Source organism: Carettochelys insculpta, chromosome 7 (genome assembly GCF_033958435.1).
Source record: "Carettochelys insculpta isolate YL-2023 chromosome 7, ASM3395843v1, whole genome shotgun sequence".
Classification (NCBI taxonomy): Eukaryota; Metazoa; Chordata; order Testudines; family Carettochelyidae; genus Carettochelys; species Carettochelys insculpta.
In genome coordinates, this window is record NC_134143.1 from 2,443,819 (window position 1) to 2,464,679 (window position 20,861).

The 20,861-nt window shown below is 52.6% G+C and overlaps 4 non-coding genes and 1 pseudogene across 4 annotated transcripts; 3 read left to right on the plus strand and 2 right to left on the minus strand.

Moving 5' to 3' along the window:
- The first annotated feature begins 5,845 nt into the window (after positions 1 to 5,845).
- Positions 5,846 to 6,045, plus strand: LOC142016235 (small nucleolar RNA U3; annotated as a pseudogene).
- Positions 6,046 to 11,818: 5,773 nt separating this feature from the next.
- On the plus strand, positions 11,819 to 11,900 carry TRNAS-UGA (transfer RNA serine (anticodon UGA)). The gene has a single exon. It is a non-coding gene; the product is annotated as a tRNA-Ser (tRNA).
- Positions 11,901 to 13,292: 1,392 nt separating this feature from the next.
- Positions 13,293 to 13,364, minus strand: TRNAH-GUG (transfer RNA histidin (anticodon GUG)). The gene has a single exon. It is a non-coding gene; the product is annotated as a tRNA-His (tRNA).
- A 2,135-nt stretch (positions 13,365 to 15,499) lies between these two features.
- TRNAH-GUG (transfer RNA histidin (anticodon GUG)) lies at positions 15,500 to 15,571 on the plus strand. The gene has a single exon. It is a non-coding gene; the product is annotated as a tRNA-His (tRNA).
- Positions 15,572 to 16,963: 1,392 nt separating this feature from the next.
- Positions 16,964 to 17,045, minus strand: TRNAS-UGA (transfer RNA serine (anticodon UGA)). The gene has a single exon. It is a non-coding gene; the product is annotated as a tRNA-Ser (tRNA).
- Between the last annotated feature and the right edge of the window lie 3,816 nt (positions 17,046 to 20,861).

Here is a 20,861-nt window from a genome sequence, read left to right on the forward strand (position 1 = left end):
AATTGAATCACTGGCTAATTTGATTGGCACTTTCCTGACACACTCGTCATTCAGCCCGTGAAGCCTTCCTGGCGCAGGAGAGGCTGTAAGGAAATAACGGATCTCTCAGTGCGGGAACAGAGGCAAACTCTCCAGTGTCAAAGGAGAGCTGGTGTGGGGCACTTCCTGTGAGGTACTAAACCCTTCTGCAGGGCAGCCCCCGCTGGGGAGCTGGGGCCACTTGGGACCGAGGGGAAGGGGTTAAGGGACAGTGAGGCTAAATCCTAAGGGCGGTTTACGCCAGAGAGCTGCCTTTGGGCTGGAGGAGAGGGAATTGGGAACTGGAGTTGCTATCAGTGACTTATATCATAGAATTTCCTGATATTACCTGTGTTTCCATCTCAGTAGTTGTGAGAGACCCTGAGGAGACCTGGACTTTGTGCAACACACTTATACACACTTATACACACCTACACTTATACACCCTTGACTCCATCTGCTGGGCAGCAGACTGTGAGGTAAATTGGGGTAGTGACTGCAACCTCTGGTACATGGTGAGAAGGCTTCCACCCTCCCCCAGTGTCATGGTTCACATCACATCCCCTTCTAGGCAGTTTCTTTCTTGCATTGATATTGATTTTCTCAGCCAATACAGCAGCTCTCTCCCAGCTTGCACTGATGTCTTGGCCTTTGGTAGCACACGGCTGTTCTTGTTCTCCGATTTGGTGGAAGCAAAGACAGTACAAATGGATAATTCCATCCTCTTTGGAGTGTGGCAGAGGATTTTCTTCTCTTCGTTTCTATCCTCACTTGCCCAAGGAGGAGAGAAGAAAACTTTTCCCCAGCTGACTGTCCCCCTTCAGTGCTCTGCAGCTTCAGGGCTTTCTGCATTCGCTCCAGCTGTGCACTGGGCATGTACATGAGCTATGATTATCCAGGGGACGGTGAGAAATGTGGAGCTCGGTGCTCATCCGACTCACTTACACAAGGACAAGAGATGGAGAGTTCAAAAGTGTGATGGGAAAAGTGTCATTGAGAAGGGGAAGGTGATGGTTTGTGTCAAATAAACCTGGGGCTGCCGGAGGGGAGGTGGCAGCCTGGCTGGGGTGTCTGTGGCTGTCTGCAGGGCAGGCATGACGGTGACCCCCTGAACAGTATGGAACATACGTGCTATTGGGAGAAAGCTTTTGCACATGCTGGGGACAGGAGCGGAGCAGTCACTGAAGCAGGCAGCTTGTGCGCCATTACCTGTGCAGGGGCTCAGAGCTGGGGAGAGCAGTAAAGGTGGAACAAGCCTGCACTGCTGTGAGGAAAGGGACACTGAGGCAGTCCTACTGAGGAGTTTAACTCAGATTGCAAGAGGCAGAGTCCTGAGCTCTGTGCTTTACACCAGAGGACCGGCTGCTTGTGTATAACTGACTCTTCTCTCCCCCAGCTTACACGCTGCACTCTGCCTTTAGGGCTTGTTTGCATCTGCTCCCTCTCCTGGGCCTGGCAGGGCTGTGACTGTGCTGCTGGACCTCCTGTGCACTGGGGATGGAGCCTGGGAACACCACGTCTGCCTCTCCTAAGTGCTGTGGGTGCAACCAATGGCAAGAAGAGAATCCATTGAGGGTCTTGCATTTTGCTTTCCTGGTTTATTGAAGGGGTCCCTGGGTGGTGGCAGGAAACATTGAGCAGATATGAACATTGTTGGTTGGAAGATTTGTCTCTGTTTCTCCTCCTTGTGAGAAAGGCGAATTGGAGAAGCTGTTGCACCACTGCTACTGATGAAGTATTTAGAAGTTCTTCGTGCCCTTTGCTTGCCCGTTCTTCGAAGGGAAACTTGCTGATGCACTAGCTCCTGTGAACACTTCATAAAAGCACCAAAACACCAGTGTGTATTTTCTGCAGTGTCGTGGTTAGCACATTGGTTGAACTTGTAAATAATTGCTTGTTCTAAGCCAGGTAGAAACAGTCCTGCTACCTCTTCTGTGGGGCCAGCTCATTTCTGGAAGAATCCTTAAGAGCTCTGCCTTCTTCCTCATTGGTTTTTTTTTTCCTTTCATGAAACTTTAATATCTAAGGATGGGGGAGAATATGAGCCAATAAGAGCTCCCATCACTTGGGTGCTTGGTTGCCACCTCCTAGCAAAGATGATGATAGAAGAATTCCAACCCTCAGGGTGGCAAACTGGCAGTTTCTCCTTCATCCATTTCTTTTCAGCTAAAGTCAAAGCACGTCCCAGCATTAGGTCAGGGTGACTGTGTATAAAAACCTGCTGTGCTGAAGAATGGCTGTTTGGTGTTGAAAGAGTTGTGCTACAGTTGTGTATGGAAACTGTCTGCCTGACTCATAAAATATTAAAGAAAATTAGTGGCTCAGGAGCATTCTTTCCAGCAGTGTCGGGATGGCTGCGTGGTCTAAGGTGCCAGATGTAAAATACTGTCTTTCCTTTCCCTGGATGTTCTGGCCTCCAGAAGGAAAGGTGGGTTCAAATCCATTTCCTGAGGCGAGTGGCTTTCTCCACATGCTGAACTGGCCTTGATTCAATGCCTCACCGAACAGCGCACCAGTGGTTGCTTTGGATTTCTGTTAGATCAGGGGCAAGAGTGAGGCAGAATTCAGATATGAACCTCTCGGGAGAGTGAAGGTGAACCTCCCACTCTGGCAGTGTGACCACACAGTCAAGGGGCCAACACCCACCATCTGCACCAGGCTTCTCTTCTCTGCTCTGAGAACTGCATGAATACCAGCTCTGTAATGCAGCACAGGAGCTGTGTCACCAGCCCCACCGGGTAGCTGAGCCTTGGGTTAGTTGGCTGGTGTCAGCCTGTGGCCAGAATGATGCCACGGGAAGGGGAGGGAGACACACACCTGTCTGTGGTGCCTCCAACGCCCTGGGGGTGTGGAAGGGAAGGGAGAAAAGAAAACAGGCTGAGTCCCTCTCTGCTCACACAGGGGATGGGAACTGCTGTGGAGATTTCAATAGCATCAAGGGGCTCAGAAAGAGCCAAAGGCATTAACTTGATCCCATCAAACTCCCTTTTACACTTCCCTGTTTCCATCCCTCCCCTATTGCTCTGCCTGTGGCTTTTAAAGCTGCTCACCCAGCTCAGGCCTTCCCCCTCCTTAGCCACACAGGGGCAGGCTGAGCCTCAGGCTGATCAAAGGCAACCAAGGGAACAAGGGATCAAACCCTCCCAGACACACAATCCCACCTGACACCATCACAGAAATCACCTGCAATCAGCATCAAACAGCAAACACCCAGCGAACTCACTTCACTGCCACCAAACCACAGTGCACTCACTGGCACCTCTCCAGCAGCGCCTTCTGCTGCTCCCCCTCTTACGCTCCCCTGTCTCAGGCCCCTGGCCAAGACTCCATGTTAAGTCACCAAAATTGTTCTGTCCCAAATCAGGCCTAGTTGGCAGACAAACGACTGGGGGGTCCCAGCCACCGTTCCCCTTTTGCAGCCTTACAAAAAGAGACTTGGGGAGAAAAATCACCTACTTGAGCAAGTTCCATCTTTGTGCTGCAGCCGCCGTCGGTGTTCCCTGTAAGCTGTGGGCTCGTGCGAGTGCTCAGCAGAGTTTCCAATGCTCCCCAGCCCGTTAGCAGAGCATCCCCAGCTCGGTTTCTTGTTTCAACTGATGGTGCACATTTGCTCAGTCACGAGTGTGCATAAAATGCATTCCACACCTGGATGGAAAAGGTCAGAGGGAACATTGACCCCCCAACTCCTGGGACCCGACACCATTTTCAACCCAACCTTGAAAAATGGCCTCATCAGATTGGGTTGGGCCAGAAAGAGCCGGATCATCGCTTAGTAAATAATATTTGCAGCCCAAGGCAAAGGGCACAGACCAGGCTTTCACCATTTGGGGCCGGAAGACCATGAGCATCAGGATGCCTGAGCTGGGTCCACAAGATCCTAAAAGATGAGTTGCCTTGATTTTAGCCAAATACGACCACCACCACCAGCTTCGGCTGAATTGGAAACACCACCTGGGAAGTGAGACAAAGACCTTGTCTATATTACACCATTAGGTTAACATCAGCTGCCCTGCACTGACCTAGCTGTGGAAGTGACAACGATTCCTCAGCTCTCATCCCCTATTAGCCCTCCTCTACTTAAGATACCTTGATGACATTATTATGATTTGGATTCATGGTATAGAGATTCTAGAAGAATTCCACAGAGACTTTTACAATCTCCACCCCACCATCAACTTATGCCTCGATTACTCCACGCAAGAGATACATTTCCTGGACACTGCAGTACTAATCAAGGCTGGTCTGATCAGTACCACACTGTACCGGAAACCCACTGATCGCTATACTTACCTACACGCTTCTAGCTTCCATCCTGCACATATAACGAGATCCATTGTTTCCAGTCAAGCCCTTAGATATAATCGCATTTGCTCTGATCCAACTGACAGAGACCAAAAACTACAAGATCTCTACAAAATATTCATAAACTTGAATTTCCCACCAGGAGAAATAAAAAAAAACTACTTGACAGGACCAGACGAATACCCAGAGACCAGCAACTCCAAGACAGGCCCAAAAAAGCCAAGAACAGAACACCACTGGTCATCACCTACAGCCCCCAACTCAAACCACTGCAATGCATTGTCAAAGACTTACAACCTCTCCTTAATCGGGATGCCACACTCCAGAAGGCCCTTGGTGACAGGCCTGTTCTCTTCTCCAGACAACTTCCCAACCTTACGAGGATTCTGACCAATATCTAGAGTCTATCCCGCAGGAACACCAGTTCTGGGACTTTTCCTTGCAACAAAGCCCACTACCAGCTTTACCCACATATCTATTCTGGAGATACCATCACTGGACCTAACCAGAGTATTCACAGAATCACAGGCACATTCTCATGTTCCTCTGCTAACATCATTTATGCCATCATGTGCCAACAATGCCCGGGTGCTTTGTATATTGGACAGACTTCAAACTCTCTGCGACAAAGAGTTAATGGGAACAAAACAGACATCAAAACACTCCTGATCCACAAAACAGTTAGTCTACATTTTAATGGAGTGGGCCATTCTGTTAATGACGGAAGAGTTTGCATCTTATTGAAAAAGAATTTTCAGTCTGCTTTGGAAAGAGAAACTGCTGAACTCTCTTTCATATTCTAATTCCACACAGTAACACTTGGTTTCAACCAGGATGCGAATTTTCTGGGACATTATAGGGGCTCTTTTGCATACTTGGTTTAATCTAATTCTTGACCCTCACCCCGCCCTGCCACTCTGCTCTCTTATTTGCTCACATTGATAGTTTTTTTCTGATTTGTCAACCTTGATTACTGTTTTTGGTTCTCTGTGTCTAAAATATTGAGTCTGTTCTGGGCTGGCTCTGGTCTGAAGAAGTGGGTCTGTCCCACCAAAGCTCACCTCATAAATTCTTTTGTTAGTCTTTAAAATGCTACTTGACTGCTTTTTTGTTTTCATTTCAATTGGTGCCTGTTGATTTCAGTGCCTCTCTACTTTCCTTTTACATCACCTGCACAGCTGGCAAGAAGGAACTAACCTGTCAGAGTCCTCTGTGCCTGATACCTGTCACATGAGAGCCTGTAAGAAAAGTGGCAGATTGGGGAAGTAAAAGGGAGAGGGTTTGATTGACTCCAAAGGGCGCTGTATGCTAATCAGGAGGGGTGTGTCTGCAAACAGCCACATGCGACCACCTCTGATACACTGCGTCCCAAAGCGGGTGAATTGGGCTTCAGCGAAAGGGGTGGTTGATTTTAGACTTTTGTCCCTCAGTTGGAGGAGGGTGGAAGCAGCTGTTTGAAAACGTTCCCCATGGGCAGGAAACTTGTGCCTGTTCTGCTGGGTGTGCAGCTGAGGAGTATGTGTTTCAGACTGTACTTTTAGGGATCATTTCTGTAGTGTGTAGCTAGAGAAGTGCATGTGGGTGTTCTTGGTCTTACCAACCATGGTGATGAATTGACGTGTTCTCTTTGGAGCATGAGGTAAACAAGCAGTGCTGCTGTTTGTTCTTGATGATTGTTCTTGTTTTCTTTTGGAAGCAAGAAGAAGAGAACCTAGTCTGAGTGGTTGGTTTTTATTGTAAAGTTTAAAAGAAGTTTTTAGTGTGGGGAAAATTGCGTTAGCTGCTTTTGCATGAAATGTTCAGGAGCAGAAAGAGTGAAAATGGTGTTTAAAAGTTTGTTTCTTAGTTGTTAAAAGAATTTTATCCTTTTTTGATATACACACACATTTCCTTTGTTACACTATGCTGCAATTTTCACGTGGGGACCTGGTTCTGCTTTTCTACCCTTTTCTCTGTGGCTGCTTGAATCTGACCACAGAGTGATGTCAAAAGGCAAACTTTCCAAAGCCACCTTCTGACAGATCAGCTTTTGAAAGCGAGCGTCCGCACGCCCCAAGCGAAAGGAGATTGTGAGCCGCTCTTTGAAAAGACCAGGCCCTTGGTTTGCAAGGAAGCAGCCACATGTCACCGGGTGCTCTTTTGGGAGAAAAGGGGCAGAAAATGCCGTGGCTGCGCTAGCAAGGCAGATAAGCCCTTCTGGGGGCTGCAGCCTGGTGCTCCTTTAAAGGGCTCCTCCAAAACACACTCATTCTACATATGCCAAGGGCTGGCTTGTACCCAGAGCACCAAGAACTCAACCACATGGAGAAGCCACTTGGTGGCACACAATGGCCCCCAGAGACTCCCTGATGCCCGACCCATCCTGTTTAAACATTGGCACATTCACTTTCTTCCAGTTCCTCACAATCAACATTCATAGTTCAGCAGACTCCTTGGCTAGCTCTTTTAAAACTCTTGGATCCTTTCAGATTTGCTGCATTTAAAATGTCTAAACTTAGTAGCAACAAGGTGGGCAAAGTAAGAGCTTTTATTGAATGAATGGATGCTCCTGTCATGAGTGCAGGGGACTGGACTAGATGTCCTCTCGAGGTTCCCTTCAGTTCTGTGATTCTGTGTTGGTGAAAGAGACAAGCTTACGCACAAAACTTCATGTTTTTCTCCATTTCAGTCTAGTAATAGACCAATACTGATTCTTTTTTAGCCTAAAGTGCTTAAATAACTCCCTCTTATTGTCCTTAAATTTGCTTCCCATAGAGTTTTCTCCTGTGTCCTTTTGCTTCCATTATCAATTTTCTATCATTCTGCCATCTGATTTCTATTTATTGCTATCAGTTCTTCTCCAGGCGGTTGCTCGTGTCCATTCAGTGGAGATGTGTGTGCGCTTGCTGCATGCGCAGGTGCAGCTGGTGCACCGAAGGTAGCTGGCCCGTGCAGGAGGTGCCCCTCCACAGAAATGTCAAAGCGTTACAGGTGGTTCACAGAGCGTGCGAGATCTTCCGCCCTCACCTTGCAGGTAAAGTGGTTTGGGTCTTCATGGACAATACAGCCATGATGTTTTATGTCAAGCACCAAGGGGGAGCTCAGTCCAGAGGGCTCCGTCAGGAGGCCGTCCGTCTCTGAGCCTGCTGCACCCAGCACGGCGGTCACTGGGAAGCCGGCCATCGCCGGGTGCGAGGAGTTCCTTGGCTGACCAGCTGGCAGACAGTTCTCCTCTCCTGGGCTCTGAGATGGCCCTATTGTTCTGGACTGTCTGAGGTCACCGCCTCCCCACCGCCTTTAACCAATCAATTAAGGTTCTTCAACAGGCCCTTGTGATGTCACTGCCACACCCACCCCTGCCCTGCAGGGCTCATGTCCTGCCCCTGGCAGCCCCTTGTGTAAACACCCCCTAAGGATCTGGAGCAAAAAAGGCACATAAGAAACCCAACAACTGCTCCAATCCTCAGTGCCCTCTGGGCTGCAACTCCCACTGCCCTTATGTCTGTGCTGGGGAGCTGGAAGGTGTTGCTCTGGGCAGTCCATGTTGGTCAGCCCCACCAAAGCTCATCACTTCATCAATTATTTCACTCGTCTTTAAAGTGCCATAGGGCTATTTTTTGGTTTAAGATACAGACTAACACAGCGACTTCCAGTCACCAAAGAGCACTCCTGAGAGAGGGGCACCCTGGCTTAGCTGATTACCATATCTACCGCATAAGAAGGAGATCTGGGGTTTAATCCCTAGTGGTGTCTTGTTCTATGTGTAACCCTTCTATTAATGCCAGATGCCTGCCAGAAGGGCCCCGTTCAACTCTTGTGGGGTTTTCCTGTCAAGGATACAACCAACTGGCTCGAGCCCCCACCCAGTGGCCTGGGACAATTTCACGCCCCCCGCCCCCGCCCACCGCTGGGTGCCTGTAAGGCCGTTTCTTCCCCCCCCCGCCGCAAGCGCAGAGTCTGAGATGGAAATGGCTTGTTTAATGACCATAACCTACCCCAAGGTGACAGTGACAGACGCAGTGTATCTAAGCAAAGAAGAGACAAACCCCCTTCACCCAGATCCCATCCCCATATGCAGTAGAACCCAGTCTCTTGCTGGGGCTCTTGGCCCTTTACCCCACACACAGTTACAGGGTGAACCTTCTGCGGTGCAGTCCCAAACCCAGAGCCCGCAGATACATCACCAGGGCAGTACTAGCTGTCCACTTGTCTGCAGCCTCCCCTTCCTGCCACCAGCCACAGCCCACACTCGTCCAATGCCGCTTCTCCTACCAGCTGCCCACCAGTTGCCCTTGTCCCCTGCTGCTCCTACCAGCTGCCCACCCGCTGCTCTCATTCCTGCCTGCCAATCACCATCATCACTCTCAACCCCACTGCTTGGGATCACCCTAAGACAGAACCCTGTGATTTCAGCTCTGCAGGGCCTCAGCTGCCAGTCTGTGATTCCAGCTCTTCATAGTTCTCATATGAAGTTTCAAAAACACCCTAGTATCCAACTCTACCTTTGAACAAATAGAAAGAATTAGTCAAAACAAGCTTATAGCTACATGGCCAAAACATAAGCAAGACCATGGCCTTGAACAAGCTAACTCTATCATTACCCTTCCTCTTCTTTTTCACAATGCTTTAAACCAGGGAGCCCTGTGTAATCAATGTCTGACACAGCTATGGCGACTGCCCTGTCCCCCACAACAACCCAGAGCATTGGTGAGAGCTCACAGCTCCCACACTGAGTGTCAGCTTCAATTGTGATTTTACAACTACGTGTTTACAATAGACCAAATCTCATGGCTGACTTGCTACCCATTAGGCTTTGCCTGAAAAGGTATCACACGTGCACACCTTTGCATTCTCATGCAAATGATCTCTGGGAGACACATTCCTCCCAGCCTTCAGCAGCCTTGTGTTCCTGCTGCCACATTCCTGACATATGTATTCCCTAAAGTTCTCCTATGCTTGGCAGGGGAACAGAGGAGACCCCCCTTGGCAGGCCCAGCCCATGATGGGGCAGGAAAAGGCTGATGAGAGAGGAGGGGTGGAGAGAATCCAGTTGCAGCCTGGAGCTTGGGAAAAGGCGTCTGTGACAGCTGCTTGGAAGACGGCAACCTCTGCAGGTGGGGCAGGGCAGGACAAGAAGGGTCACTCTCCTCCCGTGTCCCTTTGTCACTGACAAAACCCAAATGAGTTGGGAGAAAAGTCCCAGCAAGGCACTGTGGCTCCCCTGGCCGTGCACCTGCCAGGCAAATGGAGGGGAGGGAACCAGCACTCACTGGTGCCTGGCCAAATATTTCTGGCAGCCTCTCAGCTGTTTTGCAGAACCACTGGGCTGTGCTGGCGAGTTCAGAGAGGGGGGAGCTGTTCCAGTGGTTCCCAGGGGTGGGGCACCCAGGGCCAGGGCTGTCCCTGAAACCCCTTCACCCGTTGCCTCTGCAGAGCGGAAAGGGAAACCCTGAGACACGGCCCTGGGGCAAGGCCTGGAGCAAAGCTCCCTCTTCCCCTCCCTCTGCTTCGATCCTAACCCTGGAAGAGAGAGATACGAGCGGCACATCTCGCCCAGCACTGCTCAGAATGAAGGGAACTGCCTCTTCTCTCACCCACCCCAGGCAAAACCCTCCCTGCCAGCCTCTTGCTCCTGGCCACAGCCTTCTATCTGGTCCGGCCAAGTGCCACCTCCCCCACCCCCACCCATTCAGGAGGTGACTGTGCTGGGCCTTCTCCTGGGCTGCTGCTCACACAGCAGGGAGCCATGGAAGGAAACAGTGAGGGAGGCATCGGACACCAACGGGCGCTGAGCCCATGGTTGATTATGATGGTGATGATGATGCCAAGAGCCTCCCTCGTGTGTTCCCTCAGCAGCCGCACACCCACCTTTCTGGGCAGGAAAAGAGCACCAGGAATTGGTGATACCCCAACAATGAACATCTACCCCACATAATTGGCTACCCCTGGCCTCTTCCAGGCTGGTACTTACCTGGATGGAGCTGGAGTTCCCCATGGCTTTCTGCACCCAGCCAGGAGGGACAACACCACTCAGGATCCCGTCTCCACTTTACCCCAAGGCCTGGCACTTGGTGAGCATGTTCAGAGCAGCCTGCAGACGAGAGGCCATGAGCAGAGACAGCAGAGTGTGGGGGCGGGAATGAGCCCTGTCGAAACGACCTGCCCTTCCCAGGGGAGGGATGGGACAGACAGACACCGAGGCATGTGCGGATCAGCACCGCCAATGAACACACACACTGCCAGCTGGGCGCGCTCTGCTAATCAGCTGGGCGGCATTTGAATTGCTCCTGGGTGGTGACCCAAGCGCTCAGCCTGTAGGAAACACTCGTGTGAAGAAAACGCTCGTGTGAGCTGCATTCTCTGATGCGCTGTGCGAGGACAGCAAGCCACAGAGATGCGGGTGTAGCCACACTTTGATGAGCCGCTGACGTTGAGGCCTCGAGTGATCAGAGACCGGTAAGCGCACCTGAGAGCATTGCTGGTGCTGCTCTCAGTTCTGCAGGAGCTGGGTGTGGAGGGGAAAGTGGAAATGTGACATCGATGCTCCTTTGGGGTCCTCCAGAGCTGCACCAGGTGCAGCAAGGATCTGGCCCCTTGCATTGAGTGGGGGATGGTCTCTAAATGGGGAAAGTCCACCTGTCGGAGGAGGCAGAGTTCATAGTTCTGCAGTGGTGTTTCCCTGAGCTGAGACTGGCTACAGACAGAATTTCAGTCTCTTGCTTATTTAATTCTATGACTTTTCTCCGAGGCATTTTCAGAGCTGGAGCTCAGGAGGGTGTTTGTGCCCTGCCTTGCATAGAGAACCAGCCCTGACGGGAGAGCGGCTGCACATGAGGTCGCTGTGGTGTCTCTGGCACATGTACATTGTCGCTGCACAGCCCAGGCTGACCATTTAATCCTTGTTTTGTTTGGCTCCATGTGTGGGATCTCTAGAAATGCTGCCGTTGAAATTCAAAGGAGGCCATTGGGAGAAGTTCCACCTGGGGAGAGATGTGAGGGAAGAATAACAAAGGAAGTGATTCCACTGTGAGAAGTGTGTCTAGGTGCCGGCTTTTGGAAACCTGCTGAGCGTAAATGAAAATGTTCTTCTATTTGCACCTTGTGGCAACAATATTTTCTGAATTAGAAAGCTGTGATTTTTCCGATTTTACATTAAACTTTAGCCAGGGCAGCATGATCCCGCTCCCCCACCATCTGCTGCCCCAGGGCTACAGTTCCCTCGAATGCTCCCTGGGGATGTAGAATACATTTTGCTCTGTGCACCAAGGCCTGGGCAGATGTGCACCTCCAGGAGAAACACCGGCTGCTGCCTGTGGGGCTCTGCTAATTAGCCAGGCAGCACCTGCATCTCTCCTGAGCAGCCGCCCAAGCACACAGCTTCCAGGGACACTGCCGGGGCCGGGGCTGAGGAAAGGGGAGGGCAGCACCCCCCCAGCTGTCTGGCAGTGTTCCTGACCAGCCTCGGCCCACCGAGCATTCACCAGGGTCTCTGGCCTGGGGGGCAGAGAAAAGTTGCACAGCTGTGATGGCTGAGTGGTTAAGGCGTTGGACTTGAAATCCAATGGGGTTTCCCTGTGCAGGTTCAAATCCTGCTCACAGCGAGGGCTGTGTTTTAGCCACATCCTGTAACCAGGACAACACAGCAGCACACACCCTGAGACACTGCCCAGGGGCTGTCTGTGACCAGTGTGTGGAAGAGGGCAGGGGAGTCTGTGGTGGGGTCACTGCTCTGGCTGCTACTGGGCCCAGCTGAAGGCTCAGCAGGTCTCTTTGGCCATGTCCATGCGCATAACCCTGAGGCTTCCAGGCTACATGCTGGGCAGCTTGTGGCTGGGACAGAGGAAACACAAGCCACATATCACCAGGAAGGTCAGAGGGAGGCTGCACCTCTCCCAGGTTCCTGCTCCTCCCCTCTGGGGTCACCTTTTGACAAGCAGAGCTCTGAGAAAAGCACTGAATGACCTGCCCCAGATGGGGGTGTGCTGCAGAGGGAACATCAGGCCTGCACACTCCCCCGCACGGCGTGGATGAAGGCTTCTGAAGGCTTTGTATGTCTATGACCTGCCTTGTTACACCTCCCGTCCTGTTCCTTTGTTTTCTCTTGGTCACAAACTTTTGTTTCCCACACTGCAGGGATGGGCGGCAGGGGGCCTATTGGGGTCAGAAGAGCACTGTGGACATGCGAGTGGGGAGTTTAAATCACTTCTCTCTGCACCAGAGCCTTCAGCAGGAGAGACACGGCATTTCCAGGGAGGGCTGCCCCAGGCTCACAAGATCACACCAGCATCAGGACTCCAGGGATCTCTGGGCACACTGCCAAGTTCCAGGACACCAAACGATCGCCTGAACCCTTCCATCTGTCTGGGCCAAAGACCTGGCTCCACCAGGCGCCAGTCACCCCACTCGCTCTCATGCAGGACAGGAGAGGGAAGCAGCTCAAAGAGCTTTAGGGCTGTGCCTCAGTAAGGCAGCCCCAGGAGGTGCCTCTGACATTGAACTCAGACTGCAGGAAGCAAAGCCCTGAACAATGGCTCCAGACCTCCCCACCTGCCCCTCACCCTTTGGGGCTGGCTGGCATTGTCCTCTGGACACCTCTCACCCTCACCTGTCAGCATGGACTGTGTCCTCATTGCTTCTCTGCAGATCCTGTGTCTCCCAGGACTCCCTCTCTCTGCCCGGGGCTTTCTCAGCACCTGGCCCCACAAAGCTTCCACTAGACAGACCCTGTGTTTTCCAGGCCCATTCCTGTGGCTATGGGCTTAGAACCACAGAAACCCGGGGCTGGAAGGGACCTGAGGAGATCATTGAGTCCAGCCTCCTCCCCAAAGCAGGAGCAACCCCAACTAAATCATCCCAGCCAGGGCTTTGTCAAGCCAGGGCTTAAAAACCTCCAGGGATAGAGATTTCACCACCTCTTCAGGTAACACATTGCAGGGCTTCACCCCCCTTTAGGGGAAAATAAAAGCAGTAGCAGCCCTGTGCTGGGCTATCACTGCCATGACTTGGATTTGAACCAAGGTTTCTGCAGCCACAGCGCAGAGTACTAACCACTGTACGATCATGGCCAGCTGGGGAAGCCTTTTTGTGAGCTTTCCATTCGAGGGCATCACCCCACAGTCTGGGACCTGGGCCACTGCTCCAGCTGCAGGCAGGACTCTTTGGGCTCCAGGGGCACAAGGCAAATTAACAGCCAGCTGCCCAGAGAAGGGCTTGAGCCCGGCACTGCCAGATAAAGAGCCTGATGGTCATCCCACTTGTGCTGGTAAAAGGGGCTTTTCCTTTTGGCCCTCGATACAAGTGCAGTCAGGGCAGCATTAGAGGAATGTACAATGTTAAAGACGCCCACATTGGAAAAGGCTGGGGGAGTTGCCTCAGGTGGGAAGCAGATGGTTCTGTCTTTTGCTGCACTTCTACATAACACACGTTCTCTGTGCTAGAAAGTGCCTCATTCTTCTGGAAAGAGAGAACCCTCTGGCTTTTTACAATGTGTCTCCTTTGACGCAAATAGAGCCCTCAGCCTACTACCTACCCACCCTCGTCCTCCAGAACACAGTGACCCACAGCTTAAAAGAGCAAAAATTATACAACACACGAAAAGTTTAATAAAATCACAGAATCATCCACACAGCACAGCAAGTACATTTGAAAAAAATGGTGTTAAACAGCAAGAAACATTCAAGGAAATACACATAAAAATCAAGCTATTAACACACGTCAACCACAAACTGGATAAAAATTCTCACATGCCTCTTTGCACAGACAGCTTTATAAACAAACAGACAAAAACTAGACAAGCAAGAAAGAAAGGAGCTGGAGGAAAGCAAATTCTTCTCACATCACAGTGATGACACAGACAACCCACAAAGCCTCCCCTTTGTGCAGCCCATTGCCCAGAGGTGCTTCCAGACGAATTTCGGCCCCAGAACCAGAGGCTGCAGGAGCAAAGGCAGCGCGTGGATGAGGGACTCTGGACACACCACGCAATGCATTGTGGGTATGCAAAGGAGCATCACTGACTCTGCCCCAGAGAGCAGAGGAGCCGGGGTCTCCCAGCTGTGGCGGCTGCCCCAGAACAGGGGTGATGACAGTTTTTATGCTGTGCCCCCTTTTTGGCCCTGCACTAAGCTGGTCCCCACAACCTGTGGGAGAACCATAGGAAGGGATGCTGGCCTCTGTCTGGTTGTGTAGATCAGTCTATTGCTGTGGGGGCAGAGAGGAGATTGTGACATTCATTCCCCTTGGGCAAGTGTCTGTCCCTTTCCCAGCTGTGTACTGCACAGCTCAGGAGCTGGGAGAGACCAGAGCCCCTGAACCAGCCTTGGGAACAGGCCCTTCCCTCAGAGGCAGCTGCCCTATCACTGGCTGCAGCTGAACCAGGGCTGCCCACTCCTTGCCAGGGCATTACACAGGTGAGTGCAGCACTGTTGGGCTGACATAGGAGACAGGCTGGGCCCAGCAGCAGCCAGAGCAGTGACCACACCCCAGGGTCAGCATTTCCCCCAGGCACAGACTCCCCTGGCCTCTTCCACACACTGGTCACAGACAGCCCCTGGGCAGTGTCTCAGGGTGTGTGCTGCTGTAGTGTCCTGGTTACAGGATGTGGCTAAAACACAGGCCTCGCTGTGAGCAGGATTGGAACCTATTGGATTTCTAGTCCAACACCTTAACCACTTGACCATCACAGCTGTGAGGTCACCTCTGCCCCCCCAGGCCAGAGACCCTGGTGAATGCTCGGTGGGCCGAGGCTGGTAAGGAACACTGCCGGACAGCCGGTGGGGTTTACTGCCCTCCCCTTTCTTCAGCCCCGGCCACCACAGAGACTTTGATAATCTGCACCCCACCATCAACTTATGCCTCGATTACAACATGCAAGAGATACATTTCCTGCACACTACAGTACGAATCAAGGATGGCCTGATCAGTACCACACTGTACCGAAAACCTACTGATCGCTATACTTATCTACACCCTTCTAGCTTCCATCCTGCACACGTGGCTAGATCCATTGTTTACAGTCAAGCTCTTAGGTACAATCGCATTTGCTCTGGTCCAACTGACAGAGACCAAAAACTACAAGAACTTTACCAAATGTTCATAAACCTGAATTACCTACCAGGAGAAGTAAAAAAACAAGTCGACAGGGCCAGACAAAAGCTACATGCCCTAGAAAGGAAAGCTCACTAAAAAGCTTCTCCAGCTGGCCATGATCATACAGTGGTTAGTACTCTGCACTGTGGCTGCAGAAACCTTGGTTCGAATCCAAGTCATGGCAGTGATAGCCCAGCTCAGGGCTGGTACTGCTTTTATTTTCCCCAAAAGGGCAGTGAAGCACTGCAATGCGTCACCTGAAGAGGTGGTGAAATCTCCATCCCTGGAGGTTTTTAAGCCCTGGCTTGACAAAGCCCTGGCTGGGATGATTTAGTTGGGGTTGCTCCTGCTTTGGGGAGGAGGCTGAACTCAATGATCTCCTCAGGTCCCTTCCAGCCCCGGGTTTCTGTGGTTCTAAGCCCATAGCCACAGGAATGGGCCTGGAAAACACAGGGTCTGTCTAGTGGAAGCTTTGTGGGGCCAGGTGCTGAGAAAGCCCCGGGCAGAGAGAGGGAGTCCTGGGAGACACAGGATCTGCAGAGAAGCAATAAGGACACAGTCCATGCTGCCAGCTGAGGGTGAGAGGTGTCCAAGGGGCAATTTCAGCCAGCCCCAAAGGGTAAGGGGCAGGTGGGGAGGTCTGGAGCCATTGTTCAGGGCTTTGCTTCCTGCAGTCTGAGTTCAATGTCAGCGGCACCTCCTGGGGCTGCCTTACTGAGGCACAGCCCTAAAGCACTCTGAGCTGCTTCCCTCTCCTGTCCTGCACGAGAGTGAGTGGGGTGACTGGCGCCTGGTGGAGCCAGGTCTTTGGCCCAGCCAGATGGAAGGGTTCAGGCGATCGGTTGGTGCGCTGGAACTTGGCAGTGTGCCCAGAGCTCCCTGGAGTCCTGATGCTGGTGTGATCTTGTGAGCCTGGGGCAGCCCTCCCTGGAAATGCCATGTCTCTCCTGCTGAAGGCTCTGGTGCAGTGAGAAGTGATTTAAACTCCCCACTCGCATGTCCACAGCGCTCTTCTGACCCCAATAGGCCCCCTGCCGCCCACCCCTGCAGTGTGGGAAACAAAAGTTTGTGACCAAGAGAAAACAAAGGAACAGGACGGGAGGTGTTACAAGGCAGGTCACAGACATACAAAGCCTTCAGAAGCCTTCTTCCACGCCGTGCTGGGGAGTTTGCAGGCCTGATATTCCCTCTACAACACACCCCCAGCTGGGGCAGGTCATTCAGTGCTTTTCTCAGAGCTCTGATTGTAGAAAGGTGACCCCAGAGGGGAGGAGCAGGAACCTGGGAAAGGTGCAGCCTCCCTCTGACCTTCCTGGTGCCATGTGGCTTGTGTTTCCTCTGTCCCAGCCACAAGCTGCCCAGCATGTAGCCTGGAAGCCTCAGGGTTATGCGCATGGGCATGGCCAAAGAGACCTGCTGAGCCTTCAGCTGGGCCGAGCAGCAGCCACAGCAGTGACCCCACCACAGACTCCCCTGCCCTATTACACACACTGGTCACAGACAGCCCCTGGGCAGTGTCTCAGGGTGTGTGCTGCTGTGTTGTCCTGGTTACAGGATGTGGCTAAAACAGAGCCCTCGCTGTAAGCAGCATTTGAACCTGCACAGGGAAACCCCATTGGATTTCAAGTCCAACACCTTAACCACTCAGCAATCACAGCTGTGCAACTTTTCTCTGCCCCCCAGGCCAGAGACCCTGGTGAATGCTCAGTGGGCTGAGGCTGGTCAGGAACACTGCCAGACAGCTGGGGGGGTTTGCTGCCCTCCCCTTTCCTCAGCCCCGGCCCCGGCAGTGTCCCTGGAAGCTGTGTGCTTGGGCGGCTGCTCAGGAGAGATGCAGGTGCTGCCTGGCTAATTAGCAGAGCCCCACAGGCAGCAGCCGGTGTTTCTCTTGGAGGTGCACATCTGCCCAGGCCTTGGTGCACAGAGGAAAATGTATTCTACATCCCCAGGGAGCATTCGAGGGAACTGTGGCCCTGGGGCAGCAGATGGTGGGGGAGGGGGATCATGCTGCCCCGGCTAAAGTTCAATGTAAAATCGGAAAAATCACAGCTTTCTAATTCAGAAAATATTGTTGCCACAAGGTGCAAATAGAAGAACATTTTCATTTACGCTCAGCAGGTTTCCAAAAGCCGGCACCTAGACACACTTCTCACAGTGGAATCACTTCCTTTGTTATCCTTCCCTCACATCTCTCCCCAGGTGGAACTTCTCCCAATGGCCTCCTTTGAATTTCAACGGCAGCATTTCTAGAGATCCCACACATGGAGCCAAACAAAACAAGGATTAAATGGTCAGCCTGGGCTGTGCAGCGACAATGTACATGTGCCAGAGACACCACAGCGACCTCATGTGCAGCCGCTCTCCCGTCAGGGCTGGTTCTCTATGCAAGGCAGGGCACAAACACCCTCCTGAGCTCCAGCTCTGAAAATGCCTCGGAGAAAAGTCATAGAATTAAATAAGCAAGAGACTGAAATTCTGTCTGTAGCCAGTCTCAGCTCAGGGAAACACCACTGCAGAACTATGAACTCTGCCTCCTCCGACAGGTGGACTTTCCCCATTTAGAGACCATCCCCCACTCAATGCAAGGGGCCAGATCCTTGCTGCACCTGGTGCAGCTCTGGAGGACCCCAAAGGAGCATCGATGTCACATTTCCACTTTCCCCTCCACACCCAGCTCCTGCAGAACTGAGAGCAGCACCAGCAATGCTCTCAGGTGCGCTTACCGGTCTCTGATCACTCGAGGCCTCAACGTCAGCGGCTCATCAAAGTGCGGCTACACCCGCATCTCTGTGGCTTGCTGTCCTCGCACAGCGCATCAGAGAATGCAGCTCACACGAGCGTTTTCTTCACACGAGTGTTTCCTACAGGCTGAGCGCTTGGGTCACCACCCAGGAGCAATTCAAATGCCGCCCAGCTGATTAGCAGAGCGCGCCCAGCTGGCAGTGTGTGTGTTCATTGGCGGTGCTGATCCGCACATGCCTCGGTGTCTGTCTGTCCCATCCCTCCCCTGGGAAGGGCAGGTCGTTTCGACAGGGCTCATTCCCGCCCCCACACTCTGCTGTCTCTGCTCATGGCCTCTCGCCTGCAGGCTGCTCTGAACATGCTCACCAAGTGCCAGGCCTTGGGGTAAAGTGGAGACGGGATCCTGAGTGGTGTTGTCCCTCCTGGCTGGGTGCAGACAGCCATGGGGAACTCCAGCTCCATCCAGGTAAGTACCAGCCTGGAAGAGGCCAGGGGTAGCCAATTATGTGGGGTAGATGTTCATTGTTGGGGTATCACCAATTCCTGGTGCTCTTTTCCTGCCCAGAAAGGTGGGTGTGCGGCTGCTGAGGGAACACACGAGGGAGGCTCTTGGCATCATCATCACCATCATAATCAACCATGGGCTCAGCGCCCGTTGGTGTCCGATGCCTCCCTCACTGTTTCCTTCCATGGCTCCCTGCTGTGTGAGCAGCAGCCCAGGAGAAGGCCCAGCACAGTCACCTCCTGAATGGGTGGGGGTGGGGGAGGTGGCACTTGGCCGGACCAGATAGAAGGCTGTGGCCAGGAGTAAGAGGCTGGCAGGGAGGGTTTTGCCTGGGGTGGGTGAGAGAAGAGGCAGTTCCCTTCATTCTGAGCAGTGCTGGGCGAGATGTGCCGCTCATATCTCTCTCTTCCAGGGTTACGATCGAAGCAGAGGGAGGGGAGGAGGGAGCTTTGCTCCAGGCCTTGCCCCAGGGCCGTGTCTCAGGGTTTCCCTTTCCGCTCTGCAGAGGCAAGGGGTGAAGGGGTTTCAGGGACAGCCCTGGCCCTGGGTGCCCCACCCCTGGGAACCACTGGAACAGCTCCCCCCTCTCTGAACTCGCCAGCACAGCCCAGTGGTTCTGCAAAACAGCTGAGAGGCTGCCAGAAATATTTGGCCAGGCACCAGTGAGTGCTGGTTCCCTCCCCTCCATTTGCCTGGCAGGTGCACGGCCAGGGGAGCCACAGTGCCTTGCTGGGACTTTTCCCCCAACTCATTTGGGTTTTGTCAGTGACAAAGGGACACGGGAGGAGAGTGACCCTTCTTGTCCTGCCCTGCCCCACCTGCAGAGGTTGCCATCTTCCAAGCAGCTGTCACAGACGCCTTTTCCCAAGCTCCAGGCTGCAACTGGATTCTTTCCACTGCTCCTCTCTCATCAGCCTTTTCCGACCCCATCATGGGCTGGGCCTGCCAAGGGGGGTCTCCTCTGCTCCCCTGCCAAGCATAGGAGAACTTTAGGGAATACATATGTCAGGAATGTGGCAGCAGGAACACAAGGCTGCTGAAGGCTGGGAGGAATGTGTCTCCCAGAGATCATTTGCATGAGAATGCAAAGGTGTGCACGTGTGATACCTTTTCAGGCAAAGCCTAATGGGTAGCAAGTCAGCCATGAGATTTGGTCTATTGTAAACACGTAGTTGTAAAATCACAATTGAAGCTGACACTCAGTGTGGGAGCTGTGAGCTCTCACCAATGCTCTGGGTTGTTGTGGGGGACAGGGCAGTCGCCATAGCTGTGTCAGACATTGATTACACAGGGCTCCCTGGTTTAAAGCATTGTGAAAAAGAAGAGGAAGGGTAATGATAGAGTTAGCTTGTTCAAGGCCATGGTCTTGCTTATGTTTTGGCCATGTAGCTATAAGCTTGTTTTGACTAATTCTTTCTATTTGTTCAAAGGTAGAGTTGGATACTAGGGTGTTTATGAAACCTCATATGAGAGCTATGAAGAGCTGGAATCACAGACTGGCAGCTGAGGCCCTGCAGAGCTGAAATCACAGGGTTCTGTCTTAGGGTGATCCCAAGCAGTGGGGTTGAGAGTGATGATGGTGATTGGCAGGCAGGAATGAGAGCAGCGGGTGGGCAGCTGGTAGGAGCAGCAGGGGACAAGGGCAACTGGTGGGCAGCTGGTAGGAGAAGCGGCATTGGACGAGTGTGGGCTGTGGCTGGTGGCAGGAAGGGGAGGCTGCAGACAAGTGGACAGCTAGTACTGCCCTGGTGATGTATCTGCGGGCTCTGGGTTTGGGACTGCACCGCAGAAGGTTCACCCTGTAACTGTGTGTGGGGTAAAGGGCCAAGAGCCCCAGCAAGAGACTGGGTTCTACTGCATATGGGGATGGGATCTGGGTGAAGGGGGTTTGTCTCTTCTTTGCTTAGATACACTGCGTCTGTCACTGTCACCTTGGGGTAGGTTATGGTCATTAAACAAGCCATTTCCATCTCAGACTCTGCGCTTGCGGCGGGGCGGGGTGGGGGGGGAAGAAACGGCCTTACAGGCACCCAGCGGTGGGCGGGGGGGGGGGGCGTGAAATTGTCCCAGGCCACTGGGTGGGGGCTCCAGCCAGTTGGTTGTATCCTTGACAGGAAAACCCCACAAGAGCTGAACGGGGCCCTTCTGGCAGGCATCTGGCATTAATAGAAGGGTTACACATAGAACAAGATACCACTAGGGATTAAACCCCAGATCTCCTTCTTAT